Below are 16,850 nucleotides of genomic sequence, written 5' to 3'. Positions count from 1 at the left end.
CGATTGTTAAGGTAAGAAGTCATGAGGATGAATGTGGATGCAAGAGATCATTAGGAAGTGGAGTCAATAGGACTTGATGACTTGCCAGATGCACAGAGGGCACGGTTCAGGGCTGAGGATGAGTCCAGCAGGATGCCCAAGTTTCCGATCTGAGTGGTTGTGTACTTCATTATACTGTTTTCCAGAAAATAGGGATGGAGAGTTCAAGAAGCAGGATGGAATGGGGAGATAAAGAAATATTAATTATGTTTTAGACATGCTGAATAGAAGTGACTGTGAATCATCCAGGCAGAATTATCCAGTTCACAGATATGTAAAAATGATAATATGGATGTGGCAGTCAGAAAAGACAAATGGACAAAAGACAAAGATTTCAGAGCTAAGAGTTATAAGCGGTAGTTCATTTACCAAGAATGTGAGTGAGTCAACTCATGGGGAGTGTATAAAGGGAAAAGAAAGCCAGCCAAGCATGAATCTCTGAGAAATACCAAGGTGGAGGGTCAGTGATGAAAGAGAACTCATTCAAAGATAGAGTCAAAGACACTGAGATGTCCCAGCACGGTGGCTCATGCATGTAATCCCAACACTTTGGGAAGCCAAGGCAGGAGGATGGCTTGAGCCCAGGAATTCTAGACCAGCCTGGGCAACATAGGGAGAACCTGTCTCTACAAAAAATAAAAAGAAATTAGCCAGGTGTGGTGGTGCACACCTGTGGTCCCAGCTACTTGGGAGGCTGAGGTGGGAGGATCACTTGAGCCCGGGAGGTAGAGGCTACAGTGAGCTCTGATCACACCATTGCACTCCAGCCTGGGCAACAGAGTGAGACTCCATCTCCAGAAAGAAAAAAAAAAAAAAGATGCTAAGGAGGGTCAGAAAAACAATGCCCTAAAAGTCAAGAGAGGAGAATAAAAGGGAGGGAGGGCTCAAAGAACAAGGAGAGCCAGGCCTGAAACCTCTCCCTTAGCTATTAGGAAAAGCACACATCACCTTGTAGAGGGCAGTGTTCCTAGAGGGATGGAGACTGAAAGCTAGGGTGCAAGGAGGTAAGAGGTTGAACAGAAATGAGAAGGCAGAAGCAGGTAGGACAGGTCTAGGAAGGAAAGACAGGCAGCAGCTACTGGGAGAGAGTACAAAAGGAAAGGAGTTTCATTTTGTCTGTAAAAAGGAAACACTTGCACAGGCTTGTATTCTGAGAGGGCAGTGACAGAAGGCAGGAACAAGGAATAAAGAAGACAACAGAGGCTGCCATGTCTGGAGAGATGTGGTCCACAGCACAGCCTAGGAGGGAGATGTCAGCTTTGAACAGGAAGGGAACCACTGATGCTACAGAGGTGGAAAGGAATAGGACAGAAACAACTAATACGGACAATTTTGTGAATTAAAAAGCTAAATTTTAAAGGCAATCCTTTAAAGATGGGCTCTAATTTCTCCCCAGAAAAAAAATAGGCAGGTTCTTCAGTTTGGAGTCATGGAGTTGGGCAAAAGAAGGCAACTTGAAAAGAGAGATGAAACACTAAAGTAGCAAGTAAAACAGAACTGAAGGCTTCAAGAAAAGGACCATCCGTTTGAATTGAGCCCCCCAGCAAGGCTGGTCATTGGAGACTTGTGGCCAATTGATTGGCAAAGTGAGATTTTTCTGCACTATGCTCAGTAGCTGCTCCTATGTAGATGCAGAGAAGAGAATATTTAGATTTCCCAAACTTGGGATTTGCAAGGCCAAAGGAAGGAAAGGAAGGAAGTGGGGAAGATATCAGTACAGAAGTTGCAGGGATGGCCTATATGTGTTTAGTTATAGAGAAGTTCAGAACACATTGCCCCCAAAAGGCACCAACTGGCATATTGACAATCTTGAATTAGAGGTACTTGAAAAACAGAAGGTACAAGAAGATCACTCTTCCTCTTTTTAAAAATAGAAGATGAAATTCCCATCTGAAAGGTGTCCTCCCTATACCAGAAAAAAAAAAAAAAATACTCCTATCCTCGAGGATGGGAAGTTGGGGCTGAGGGAAATCTGTACAAACCTTGTTACACTAACCCTTATCTTCCTAGTTACTTCTCTACCCAATTAACTGCCCTAGCCCAAGCCCCTTAGCCTTGTCACATTTTCACAATTTACTAATCTTTCTCCAATTCACTATATAAGCATTCAACTCAGGCTGGGTCTTTGGGCCTTCATTGCCTTATGGAATCTTCCATACCACATAAAAGTGACATTAAATACATTTGTATGTTTTTCTCCTATCTGACATCAACTTAATTCTCAGGCTAATCAGAAAAACTCTAAGAGAATAGAGGTAAAGTTGTGCCTCCCCAGCTGGCTAGGGGAGAAAGTGAAGCCCAGGAAATTGTTGATAATTTGGAGATGGTGAGGCGGGAAGGTAGCTATGGAGGTAACAGGGACATGGGCTTGGGCCTGCTAGTAGAAAAGGTGGCTGTGAGTGGAAGAAGGGATATCAGAGCCTGGAACCATAGAAGATGTTCAGCCCTGAAGACTGAAGGTCACATGAGCTGGGGAAGAGCTTTGCTAAAGTGGGTGGAGTGTCAATGAAGGTCACTGAAGACAACAGGTAGGGACTTAGTGGGGAATAGTGGAAAGGCCTCTAGACCAGTCTTCAGGAATCCTGGGTTTTAATTTTATCCCGCCACTTTCTTTCTGTGTGGCCTTGAGCTTTACACCTACCCTCTCCGAGTTTTTGTTTCCTCTATGAGAACAGAGATATGGAGGTACTGTAATGTTAAATAATATGCATGAGAATTCCTGCCACTTAGTTGGTCTCCATCAGTATTGACTGGATCTGGAGCCTGGCATGTTAGACATGAGCCTGTGGAGCATAGGAGCCCAGGGATGGGAGGGAAAATGGCCCAACCAGTATGGGACAAGAGACAGGAGAAACAGGTATGGGGAAGGAGGGGATACACTTTGGCAGACTTCCCAGTTTTGCTTAGAACTGACCTTACTTACCTTCAGGTGGAGGAAGGCAAAGAGGAGTTACCCTGAAAGATATTTTGATCGTCCTAGGTTGTAAAGATAGACAGCTTTGTTTCACTTGATTTATGAAGACTGTTTTTAAAATCCAGCCAACTTTGTTCTTAGATACCTGTGTCCTTGAACTCATGCCATTTTGGCTGTTCCAGGCACTCTTTCCATCAATTATCTGTCTAGCCAGCATATTCCATTCCTCTGTCTCCACTGGCAACTTCTTTTTAGCCTCCAAACACCTTGCAGGGTCTCCTTCTTTAAGAGATTCTCCCCAGCCTGCCTCCCAGCCCTGAGAGCTCTATTTGTCTCTCTCCACTTCCTTACTAATCAAACTCTGGCCCAAAACAGAGCTGGACAGAATATAAGATTCTTTTTGGTACAACAGGGAGCCTGGAGATGCTACAAAAGGATCCAAGCCAGGCCTGGCAGGGGCAGAATCAAACTGGCAGAAAACAGAATGGAAGGTGGTTACGGAATAGAGGCAGGAGCATGAACACAGAAGGAATAACCATCTTTCACCCAATTCTAATTTAAGTCATCTCTCTGCATTGTATAAGCTTTGGACTGTCTTGGATCCTATGGGGGACAAAAAAATCGTATGTATATAGATAAATACATCACCACTTGTACAATAATAGTAATAGTATAATAATAGCTAACACATGTATAGAATTTACTGAGCGTCACAATTTGCTCTATGGTCATTATGTATACTAACTTATTTAGAGCTCACAACAGTCCTAGGAGGTAGGTATAATTATTATCCCCATTTTACAAATAAGGGGACTGAGGGTCACCAAAATTAAATAACTTGTTGAAGATCACGTATTCTGTAAGTGGTGGCCAAGCCCATGCAGCCTGAGTCAATAGCACTTACAGAGCATTTATACTTATACTTTTTCTCATGTCACTCTCATAATGACCCTGGGAGGCCCAGATGGCATGTATAATTATGCTCATTACCACTAACAAATAAGGAAACTGAGTCCAGGAGATGCAGTGATTGCCTGAGTTCACAGAGTCAGGAAATTGCAGAGTCAAGGACCTAGGTTCTGTACTACAAACCCCTGCAACTGGGGAGAGATGAGTGAGAGAAACTGGCATCTGAGGCTGCTATGGGCAAACAGCAGAGCACAAAGCCAGGCTGGCTACTAGGTGAGCTGCTAGGGACAGCTGAGCACACGTTCAGCCAAGTCAACTTCAATGTTCAGGGGTTCTCTGAACAGCACACAAACCATGCACTGCCGGTTTTATACAGTTAGTGTAAGATTTCTGGAGTGTCCCCATTCTTTCAGGCAGTCACAAGTCCTCCAGTGAATGTGACAATCCCAACAGGGATCCTGGGTCTGGGTCCTAATAGCACCACTGTACCGAATCCCATGGCCTCAATGACTTTGTTTCCATTTTTATTCTTCGGAACCCTGTTCCTTGAGACTTATCTCCCACCCCTTCTCAAAGCCCTCACCTCCCTCAATTTGGCTCTGCACCCTTCTGATCCTCCTACCTCATGTTTCCTTGTCTCCCTCCCGGGGTTCTCTATGCCCCAACTCCACCCCTTGTCGTGGGCGCTCCTCAAGGCCTCATTTCTTTCCACTCTGTATACTCTTCCCAGATGGTCTCATCTCTCTCCATGATGTCCAACATTTAGTTATTTTTGAAGTACTCTTTAAATCAATTATTGTATGGTAAAAAATATATTAAAGGCTAGAACTAAAATTCTTCCTAAGAATGAAACTGTCGGCTGGGCGCAGTGGCTCTCTCCTGTAATCCCAGCACTTTGGGAGGCTGAGGCAGGCGAATCATGAGGTCAGGAGTTCAAGACCAGCCTGGCCAACATGGTGAAACCCGGTCTCTAATAAAAATACAAAATATTAGCTAGGCATAGTGGCGGGCGCCTGTAATCCCAGCTACTCGGGAGGCTGAGGCAAGCCAATCACTTGAACCTGGGAGGCAGAGGTTGCCTTGAGCCGAGATGGCACCAGTGCACTCCAACCCCAGGCAACAGAGTGAGACTCCGCAAAAAAAAAAAAAAAAAAAAAAAAAATTGTCTTACTTTAGGAAGATACCTTGTTGGGACATTTGGGTAGAAAAGATAAGACCCAGGGGGAAAAAAAAAAAACCAACCCTGGAAAGAAGGAGTAGAATATAAAGAAGGCTAAATTGATTTGCTTAAGAAAATGGAAGGAATTTGGAAAATAAGGGTGAAGGAGAAGTGTCCACCTGAGGAAAAGTAGAGATGAGTGGCATAAACTTAGGCTGAGTTGGTAGAAATGGCTGAGGGACTCTTTAAGAAGGATGTCCCTAGGTCAATGTTAGGTTATTTGCACACATGCATGTAAAGCCCCACAATCTCTCCTGAATTTTAATAAATTCTAGTATTAGCCAAGGATTTTCATGAGCCTTTTTATGATCTCTTCTTCATAAAATAAGCAAAATTCTGATTCAATATCTGCATAAATGAGATACAAAATAGGAGCAGGGCCTGTGAGTTTTAGACAATCCACAAACTAATTGGGTGAGAGGCTCCTAAATTCTCAAATATCTTGCAAAAGGTATTAGACTTATGATGAGTGAGGGAATGGGGATTTTAAACCCATCTTATATAGGCACTTAAGAAACATGGATACCTCACACTAATATAATTATAAAGTTATTAAAGTTGCTCATGATAAACATTTTGAATAATACTAAAAAGTAAAAAGAAGGAATACAAATAAACTGCAGTCTGCCTCCCAAATACAACTAGTTTAACATTTTCATGAATAACTCTCCAGTTTCTTTCCTGGTAAAACTTTTTATATAACTTAATAATCTTTTATATACTCCAATGTCACTCCCATATTCTAGACCCACCTTTTCAAATTCCTGTCTATTGAACATCAAGCTTGACATGTCCTAAATTGAGTTCAACGTCTTTACTCCCCCTACCCCACCTCACGGCCTTTCCTCTTTCAGATAATGATGAAACCATCCACTGACTCATCAAGCCTTAGAGCCTTTTTTAACTCCTCCTTTCATTTCTCCCCACACACAGCCAACTAGTCACCAGGTTCATTGAGGTAAGCCTCCATGGAGTCATTCAAAGATGGAGTCCCTCTGATTCACTGTGTTCACGCACCTACCACCATTACTGGCCTGCTCATTCACATCCTCATCTCCTCGTGACTGGACTCCCAGATAAGCCTCCTAGAGGGCATCCTTACCTTCTCTCTGTATTCTTTCCAGCCAATCCAACGCATCATTGTTTGATTGACAGTCCCCAAGGAGAGCTTTATCAAATTACTCCACTGCTAGAGAATTTCAAATCACTCCAGTGCCCACCAGTGTAAGCACCAACTCCTCACCCTGGCACTCGGGACTCTCATAAATGCCATTATTTTTTCCATCATGTTGGGTTACTTAATTTCTCCCCCAAATGCATTTCACGCTGCTCCCTTCTAACCTCTGTCTCGTGTTGTTTCCTCTGCTAGACTTCCCCTTCCCCTCTCTTGATAGTTTACCCATCTGTCATGGGCTGGATTTTGTTCCTCTCAAAACCCATATGTTGAAGGCCTAATCCTCAGTATGTCAGAATGTGCTTGTATTTGGAAATAGGACCTTTAAAGAGGTAATTAAATTAAAATGAGATCATTAGGGTGTGCTCTAATCTAAGATAGCTGGTGTCCTTTGAAGAAGAGGAGATTACAATACAGACACAGAGTAAAGGATGGCCATATGAGGACACAACCAGAAGGCAGCTCTCTGTAAGCCAAGGAGAGAGGCCTCAGGAGAACCCTACCCTGCCCATACCTTGATCTCAGACTTCCACTGTCCAGGGCTATGAGAAAATAAATTTCTGTTCCTCAGTCACCTAGTCTGTGGTACTTTGCTGTGGCAACCCAAACAAACTAATGTACCATCTTCAAGGCCAATCTCTGTTTCCACCTTCTTCATGTGACATTTCTGTTCTCCCTCCCTGAGACCTGCATGACACTCTGCTTAGCTTATTTGCCTATCTACTCTCCTGGGTGAGGCATGAATCCCGCCTCGTTCTTCAGGACAGATGATGTTTTACTCATCTCTATCGTCATCATTGCACCTAACTCAGAGCCTTGCATGTGGTAGGTATTCAAAAAGCAGTTATTGGACTGTATTTTAAAAATTTATTGGAGAATAATTCACTTAAATATTACTGTAAAAAAAGTAGAAAATGGATCACTGTAAGCAGTAATAAACATGTCATAATTTTTTTGTTTTTGGTATTCTCCAGGTACCAGGCATTTTCCTCTGATACTGAATATCCAAGAAAAGAAAGTTGTTAGGCAAACCAAAATAAATGTCTAGTCTTTTAAAAGTTTAAATAGCTAAGTAACTCCCTTTTTACATGGTAACATGCTTTAAATCCACAACTAGTCAGTATGGCACAATGAAACAAACATTGGTTTATGAGTCAGACTAATCTGGTTCCATGCTTGGCTCCACCATTTACTTCCTATGTAACCATTATCAGATTATTTCACCTCTCCAAGTCTGCTTCCTTATCTGTAAAATGGAAATGTACATAACTACTTTATAGGATTGGCATGAGGATTGAATTACAAATAAGATTAGAGAAGCTGGATTGGAATCCCAGCTTTCGACCATTTATAGGCTGAGTGACCTCTGACAACTTATTTAATCCTTCTAAGCCTTCATTTCCTCAATTATAGAAGGAGGATGATGGCAATAATAGTACCAAGCTAATAAGCCTGCTGAGAGAATTACTTGGGTATCTGAAACAGTAAATGTTCAATATATGTTAAGCGATACAATGTCAGCATTAAAGTGACTAATACAGAGCCCACCACATAGATAATATACAATAAATCATATTTATTAATATTATTACTTACACTAGGATGATTTACGTTAAAAACATAACTATGGTCATGAAAGAAAAGTGGTTTTTTCCTTATACTCAGTCAATTGTACATTTTCTAAGGGAGAAGTTCAGTATTTGAAGCAATTCAATCTTTTCCTGAGTGAAAATAGTTTTGAGCAACAGCATTGACAGAGCAATATGTAGTCTCATCACTTTCGGTCCATTCTATTGTTGCCTTTGGTGCCTGCGGTTACACCTCATTGCATGCAGCCAGAACTTTTACAGAGTCATTTCATGCAAAGGTAGACAGGAAGATAAAGCTGTTAGTGAAGCTAGTTCAGCTCCATGACAGGTGCCTTCTGAGGGAGTCCAAAATGGGCTGCTTCCCCACCTCAAAACACATATATGTGGCTGGGTCCTTCCACGTGAAATAACGAGCAATTAGCCAGAAGAACACGGGGGAAGAACGCAGGGGGTGAGGGGGTGGGGGGGCGGTTCCAAACCAGGGAATAATAAAGAATATTTTTAAATTGTTTTTAATTTTATAAAATTTTATATCCCCCCTTGTGGAATGGAATGGAAAGGAAAGGTATAAATGGACTATAATATTTTTCAGAAGTAGTACTTACATTTATATATAGTATTAGCATGGAACTATAAACCCTTTTCTTAAGTCTTTACTATTTTGAAAATTCAACTGTGTCAAGCACATAATAAAAGCTTAGTAAATATTCCTTGAATTTCAATTCATCAATAAATTCATATCTATTTCAATGACTTCAGGAAAAATAAACCTTATATAATATTATATTGGTGATTCTCAAAGAATCACTGGAGTGGAGAAGCAGATGCTCATTACAATCACTTAGTTAAAAAATAATAAATCTTGAGAAACAATTTTATTAAGTAAAAAAACACATTCATTCTGTACCTACCATATGCCAAGTAGGTTCTCAAAAAATAAAGATAAATTAGATTATCTATCCTTTCAAGGTTGATTAGATAAATCCTTCCCCAATCCAATGGACTCTTAATGCAAAGAGAATTAACTCTAGAAGGGCTCTGCTCCCTTTCTTCAATTTTCTTCCATGAAACAATGGAGCAGAGTGGAAAGAAAAGTGAAGTCAGGCTTCTGGGCATCTCTGTCGTGCTACATCTTCTCTTTTCCCCACTAGGGGTAGGAGTGTCTTCTCAACTTTGTGGAGATTTCTGGAGTAAAACCTCAGAATCAAAGAATGCTGGAGCCAGAGGTCATCGTAGAGGTCTCCTTGCCTCATAGTTCTCAACCCCAGTTTCTAAATGACTGTGAGGGTCAATATACTCCTAAAGTTTTATATCTAGTTGAAACCCACTGATAGAGTCTATGGTTTTCCTTTTACAGGCAAGAAAGCAGGTTCACAGGAACACGGAAAGCTTGCCTAAAATCACAGTGGAAACTCGAATCCAGGTCTCCTTACTTCAAATACCCTGGGATCCCAAGATGAGCTCTAGGAAGTCTGGTGACCCTTCCTAAATTTGTATGTAAAATTTGGATATGGGCGGGGTGCGGTGGCTCACACCTGTAATCCCAGCGCTTTGGGAGGCCAAGGCGGGTGGATCACGAAGTCAGGAGTTTGAGACCACCCTGACCAACATGGTGAAAACCCGTTTCTACTAAAAATACAAAAATTAGCTGGGCATGGTGGCGGGCGCCTATAATCCCAGCTACTCGGGAGGCTGAAGGAGAATCGTTTGAACCCGGCAGGCGGAGGTGGCAGTGAGCCAAGATCATGCCATTGCACTCCAGCCTGGGCGACACGGCGAGACTCCGTCGCAAAAAAAGATATGCATGCCTGTGTACATTTAAATGAGATGAGGATCCATGGCTTTTGACAAATTCCCAAAAAAATTAAAAACGGCCGGGCGCAGTGGCTCACGCATGTAATCCCAGCACTTTGGGAGGCCAAGGCGGGCGGATCACGAGGTCAGGAGATCGAGACCATCCTGGCTAACACGGTGAAACCCCGTCTCTACTAAAAATACAAAAAAATTAGCCAGGCGGGGTGGTGGGCGCTTGTAGTCCCAGCTACTCCGGAGTATGAGGCAGGAGAATGGTGTGAACCTGGAAGGCAGAGCTTGCTGTGAGCTGAGATTGCGCCGCTGCACTCCAGCCTGGGCGACAGAGAGAGACTCCGTCTCAAATAAATAAAGAAATAAAGAAATAAAAATACCATAAATTCAAATTTGCATTAGTTATTTCCCAGGCAATTATAAGAAGTATCTGGGTATAGTGAGCAGGATTGGCCATGTGTGACTGAGGGTTAGAACCCCACATAACGTGATTGGGGAGATGTGGTATGAGCCCCACTCTATAAGAACTCGCCAGTTTCCTCCCAAACTTTTGCCTGAAATTGCTTTGTGAGTTAACGGATTTCGTACTATTCAAATGCAGATGTCCCTGGAGAAACAACAGAAGTCATTGTCACATACAATAAAGTTGACATCATCATATTGCCTTCAAAAAGCTGTGGAGTAGCTGCAAGCAGATTTGAAGGATGGGGAAGGGACAGAGGCACTACAGGGATCCTATGCACTGAGGGATGGGAGAGCTCCACGGAGGAAGTGGCACAAAAATGGAGGCAGGTGGGCCTCAAAAACCCAAAGCACCATCCGGTTGCCGCCATGATAGAACAGCAGAAGCGTACGGGCCCAGAGTTACCGCTGGTCCCAGTCAAGCGGCAGCGGCATGAGTTGCTGTTGGGAGTGGCGGGATCGGGCCCTGGAGCCAGGCAGCAGCGGGCGACGCCAGGAGCTTTGCTGCAAGCAGGACCTCCGAGGTGTTCCTCCCTTCAAGCCCCAATCATGCTGCTCTCTGGACATGAAGGGGAAGTATACTGCTGCAAGTTCCACCCCCAACGGATCCACCTTAGCATCTGCAGGATTTGACCGACTGACATTGTTGTGGAATGTCTATGGTGACTGTGATAACTCTGCCATACTGAAGGAACACAGTGGAGCAGTGATGGAACTGCATTACAACACAGATGGCAGTATGCTCTTCCCAGCATCCACAGATAAAACTGTGGCTGTGTGGGATAGTGAAACAGGCAAGAGGGTTAAAAGGCTAAAGGGACATACTTCCTTTGTGAATTCCTGTTATCTAGCCAGCTTGTTTGCACTAGCAGTGACGATGGCACAGTTAAGCTTTGGGACTCTGGAAGAAAGCAGCCATCTAAACATTTCAGAACATGTACCAGGTGTTAGCTGTGACCTTCAATGACACAAGTGATCAGATTATTTCTGGTGGAATAGACAATGATATCAAGGTCTGGGACCTGTGCCAGAACAAACTAACCTACACCATGACAGGCCATGCAGATTCAGTGACTGGCCTGAGCTTAAGTTCTGAAGGCTCTTATCTCTTGTCCAATGCAATGGACAATACAGTTCGTGTCGGGGATGTCTGGCCATTTGCCCCCAAAGAGAGGTGTGTAAAGATAGTTCAAGGAAATGTGCACAACTTTGAAAAGAACCTTCTAAGATGTTCTTGGTCACCTGATGGAAGCAAAATAGCACCTGGCACAGCCGACAGGTTTGTGTATGTGTGGGATACCACAAGCAGGAGAATACTGTATGAGCTGCTCGGCCATGCTGGCTCCATCAATGAAGTTGCTTTCCACCCTGACTAGCCCTTCATTATCTCAGCATCGAGTGACAAGAGACTATTGGGATATGGAATGGAAGACTCCAAGGCTACTTGTCTTTGAGACCTCAGACTGCATAAGTGACGTCAAATATTTATTGCCCAGGCTAGCACCCTTCCTTCAGATGACCATTACTGGCAAGAAACAGAGGAGGTGGTGGCCATATTCCAAAAGCCACTGCTATCCCATTTCACCAGGATGACTAAGGCAAGCTCCCTGTGGCCTCTAAAATCCACCTGCCTGATTTCAGGAACTGTTTTGTTTTGTTTTGTTTTTTGAGACGGAGTCACGCTCTGTCACCCAGGCTGGAGTGCAGTGGCGCATCTCTGCTCACTGCAAGCTCCGCCTCCCAGGTTCACGCCATTCTCCTGCCTCAGCCTCCTGAGTAGCTGGGACTACAGGCACCTGCCACCATGCCCGGCTAATTTTTTGTATTTTCAGTAGAGACAGGGTTTCACTGTGTTAGCCAGGATGGTCTCGATCTCCTGACCTTGTGATCCACCCGCCTTGGCCTCCCAAAGTGCTGGGATTACAGGCATGAGCCACCATGCCTGGCCTTCAGGGACATTGTATTTTATTTTTTCTTTTTCTTTTTTCCTGTTTTCTAATGCCTGCCCAATGTGACAAATTTGCTGGTTGGGATTTTTTTTTATTTAGTAACTGGCTTGTATGATATTTTCTTTCTGTATTTCTCTAAGTGATTTTGTATTAAAAACATTTGTATTAAAAGCCTTAAAAAATAAAAAGCAAACAAACCCAAAGCACCTCTGTTTTCTGTTGATGACAGTCCTGAGGGGTAAAAATCCAAACTCACTGCAACAGATCAGAAGCCTCATGAGCTGACAATTTGGCTGAGACCACTCTAAGCCCTGTGACGTTCTCCACCAAATAGTTGAGTAGGTAAATAAATAAATATTGTGGCAGCCAGAGAAACACCACGTTTCCCTGAATAATTCCACTTGTAGACTTGAGGAATAGTTCAACAACTAGCATCTGGTAAAGTTAGCTAGAAGCTGCCATATCTTCTAAAAGTGAAAGCTCACTGACAGATGCCCCCCCTCATTGGCAGCCCAAGCCCAGTCTTCCTGATGCCTTTTTAGACCCCTGCATTGGTGGCTCCATGCCTCCTGATGGGAGGTTGAGCTGCTATGAGAACAAGAGGGTCAGTGGAAGTGACCACATTGGCTAAATATCAGCCCCTCCAGCTCTTCTCGACCTCAGGCACACTGATGTATGGGGTAGCTAACCAGCTTCAAAGAAAAGACCTAAAAAAGGACTTGGTAGGTATGTGGGTCCCTGATTTCCCATTGATACTTTGACTATAGGCTGGAACAGTCAGGGTGTCAGGGAAGGGCTCACCCATTCCTTAAAGAGTAAAGAAGCATGGCATTCTCTGCTGGGAGAATTTTATTTTGCTGAATACTGTAGATCCTGCTAACTACCTACCCTTCTGATGGATGTTCACACAGCTAAAGAGCTCCTCCTGCTGAATTCTCATCAAGAAACTGGCTGCAGAAAGCAGCTCCTCCTTATAAGCTCTGCATGTAGCCCTCTGTCAGCTACATAATGTTTCTAATTCCTAGCCAAGAACAAACCACTAAAAATTAATTATTGCTTGAAGGGAACAAAGAGAGAAAATACCAAGTGTTTAATTCCTAAAATTATTTTGAGTAAAATTGGAGATAAGAAGGCTAGCCTTGAGCAATATCTTTGTCCCCAAATGTATAATGTATTAGAGTTCTCTAGAGAACCAGAACTAACAGGAGGTAAACATAAAGAGATCATTACAAGGAATTTGTTCATATGATTATAGAGGCTTAAAAGTCCCATAATCGGTAGTCTGCAAGCTGGAGACCCAGGAAAGTTGGTGGTGTTGTTCCAGTACGAGTCTGAAGGCCTGAGGACTAGGAGAGCCAATGTTATATGTCACTGTCTGAGGGCAGAAGGCCAACGTCCCAGCTCAATCAATTGGGCAAAGAGAGTGAATTCTGCCTTCCTCCATCTTTTCTTCTATTCAGGTCCTCCACTGATTGGATGATGGCCACTCACATCAGGAAGGGCAATCTGCTTCACACAGTCCTCTGGTACAAATGCTGATCTCATTGGAAACACCCTTACAGACACACCCAGAAATAACATTGAAACAAACATCTGGGCACCCTGTGGCCCTGTCAAGTTGACATATAAAATTAACCATCGCATACAATTTGTTGCATTTTTTTTTGTTACATAGAGTGTTAATAATACTGGATAAGAACTGAGAATTAATGCTGTCATTTAAAGATGGGGAAACTGAGGTCCCTAGAGAGGTTAAGGGGCTTGACTGAGACTCCCACTGACAGTTGGATAGACCTGGAAGTAAAACCCAGATGAACTATGCTATTTTCTTTCCTACTGACCACTGGACGGTAATTGCTCTTATTACCTGGAAGATTCATAACCCATTTCCAGTGTGTTTAACATTTATAACTAATTAGTTAAAACTAGGAAGAGTTTCACTTACAGACATTGATTTTTTGTGTATTTTTTAGACCCTCTTCTTCCCATTGTCTTATTACACCCTCACTCCCTCATCTCGGAAACACCCTGGTTAACTCACTGGCCATCTTGATAATGGTTCTGTTGCCCTGAGAGTGAAATCAGGGCTGAGCTTCTTAAGAAGAAAAGTGCTGAATCAATTTCTACCCAATTTTGTGTCAGGGCCTTGTGACCAGGGTCCCTTCCCCTCTTAGACGGCAACACTGCCTGTTGACAGCAGTGACTTGAGGCATCCAACATTCAGATCTTCTTCCAGGCTTTTCTTTCTCTCCAGAGGAGAAGCCTTTTCTAAACACTTGCCAGATGCTTTCAATGAGCCTTACATGTCTTTCCCTAGAAGCAAAATGTGTAAGGTCCACAAGTGAATACAATACCCACACTGGCTTCTGAAAGAAACTGCCTGATGACAGAAGGACCTTTACATCCAGAGGTGTTAGCAAAGTTGTGTGGGGCCACATGGGTAGATTGGAACTGCTCTAGCTTAAAAGGCATTAGATGCCCTGGGCTCTCTCCATGGCTAGCAAAACCCAGCTCAGAGAGTATTCTCTGCCTGCAATATTTCCCTGGGACTTTCCAGGACCTATCTCAGTCCTTTGGCCTACGGTTTTATCCCCTTGTCTTGTCTACTCTAAGACTTCATGCTGACTACCTCCAATTACCTAGAAAGGCCCCTATCTACTCTCAGTGGCCACTTGCCACTAACCACTGACCTGGGAATAAGTAACAAATCATGTCACCATCCTCATTCCCTTTTTTAAAATGCTGTTTGATAGCCGGATGTGGTGGCTCGCGCCTGTAATACCAGCATTTTGGAAGGCCGAGGAGGGTGGATTGCTTGAGGTCAGGAGTTTGAGACCAGCCTGGCCAACATGGCGAAACCCTGTCTCCAAAAAAAGTACAAAAATTAGCTGGGTGTGGTGGCGAGTGCCTGTAGTCCCCGCTACTCAGGAGGCTGAGGCACGAGAATTGCTTGAGCCTGGGAGGCAGAGGTTGCAGTGAGCTCAGATTGCACCATGGCATTCCAGGCTGGGCAACAAAGCAAGACTCTGTCTCCAAAAAAAAAAAAAAAAAAAAATGCCATTTGAATTATGCAGAAGGGCAAGGCTTCAAAATTCTGTTATGAAACTCTGCTGTCCCTCTGTCTGTCACACATCCCCCACCAGAGGGACTTAGAGTGTGTTTGCTCATAGTATGTGGTTTAATAACAGCTTCTGATGAATACAGATACGAAGAAAATTGACAAGTTTATGTGTGAATCCACTGGGCATCAAATGCTCACCTTGTTCCTAGAGATTTTTCTTGGTATAATGTCAAGAAATATAAAACCCAGTCCTGTGTGCAGTTGAAATGCATTTAGAAGGTGTGTGTGATAAGATTTCTCATTAAAGAACACCCTTGGCTGATATACACAGCCTCAAATATATTTTAATCCCAGAAATCACTTGGTCAGATTGAATAATTACAAAGATACTAGAGAAGTCTGTGATTTGTAAAAATAAGCTTACAAAATGGAATCCACCAATAGCCTAGGCATTTTTGTCACTGATTTCAAAAGAAATTTTCAGAAACTGACTGTCCAGAGAAAGACAGTTGGTTATGTACTTAGAGATTAGAGGCCATGTAGTGTTTTAACTCTCTGGAGGGCGTAGGGGAAATGAAGAGCCCTCGAAATAAACACTTTGAACAGCTCAGTACATTCGCATTGGACTCTTTCTTGCAATTGGCTTCTTAAAGCAGAAAATGTCATACAAATATGAAGAACTGTCTTCAGAGAAGACATATTTCACATTCCTGCCCTTTAATGGTCCTAATGATATAAAATTGGATAAAGTACATATTGCCACTAAATGAAAAGTATAAATCTCTTTCCCTCCTGCTATCCCAATTTCCCTCAAGGAAATTCTTTCAAGCACTCTGCTTTATATTTCATGCTAATTTCTCCATTGCCAAAGGACCACTGGGGAGAAATTTGTGTTTAAAATGTAGTCATATGGATTAGGATTCTTCAGGAAAGCAATTATTCAATGACATTTATAGAAGAGAGAAACCAATATAGACTATTCTTACTCTTACAATGGATGTTCCTGCAAGGGGTGACACAGGTTAAAATGATATAAATGGGAACTGATTTCAGTGTGTGTGTGTGTGTGTGTGTGTGTGTGTGTGTGTGTGAAGTTTCTAACTATGAGCCGGTGCTCAGAGTTGACAGAAATGGTCTTAGGCAACATATTTAATCAACTATAAATTCTCATCCTTGTGTAGCTCACACAAAGGTAGACATACATAATTGGGTAAAAGCCCACTCACTGCCAAAAAGCAGTGTATATAATTCCTGGGTCAATTGAACAATTTGTTTCTCAGATGTATTCAACTGAAAAATTTGTCTTTGGATATTTATACCAAAACATACTAAAACCAAGAGTCAAAACATCATATTAGTTAACAGGAAATTGTTCTGCTATGTGCAGCAAAAGGGAATTGAAAACATTTCCAAATCAATCACACCACATAAATTTGGCCAAATATGAGTCCAACATATCATGAAAAACTCCTCTTGTGGTCTTGCCCTTTGCTTTACATTTGTTCCAATAGGACTCAATGTTTGGGGTGTGCATGCCAAGTAATGACATGAGACAGAAGTTGGGAGCATTATGGCTAACTGGAGCATGTTGGAAACCAAGGAGAGGCTGAATATTATTATATGTAACCCATGAATTGTAGGGAATGGTAGAACCAGGCTGAACAATGCACTGCAAAACAGGTGGCAAAGTTTGGATACAATTGTCACCAGCAATTTCCAAACAACAAA

The 16,850-nt window shown here is 42.8% G+C and overlaps 1 protein-coding gene and 1 pseudogene across 2 annotated transcripts in view; one reads left to right on the top strand and one right to left on the bottom strand.

Moving 5' to 3' along the window:
* KCNAB1 (potassium voltage-gated channel subfamily A regulatory beta subunit 1) overlaps window positions 1-16,850 on the bottom strand; it is a 416,871-nt gene that overhangs the window by 350,456 nt on the left and 49,565 nt on the right. The gene's annotated exons all lie outside the window — the stretch shown is intronic.
* Window positions 10,476-11,947, top strand: LOC107970820 (U5 small nuclear ribonucleoprotein 40 kDa protein-like; annotated as a pseudogene).

The sequence above is a fragment of the Pan troglodytes genome, chromosome 2 (genome assembly GCF_028858775.2).
Source record: "Pan troglodytes isolate AG18354 chromosome 2, NHGRI_mPanTro3-v2.0_pri, whole genome shotgun sequence".
NCBI lineage: Eukaryota > Metazoa > Chordata > Mammalia > Primates > Hominidae > Pan > Pan troglodytes.
The sequence above is the reverse complement of the archived record's forward strand: the minus strand, read 5'-3'. Positions and strand labels throughout refer to the sequence as shown.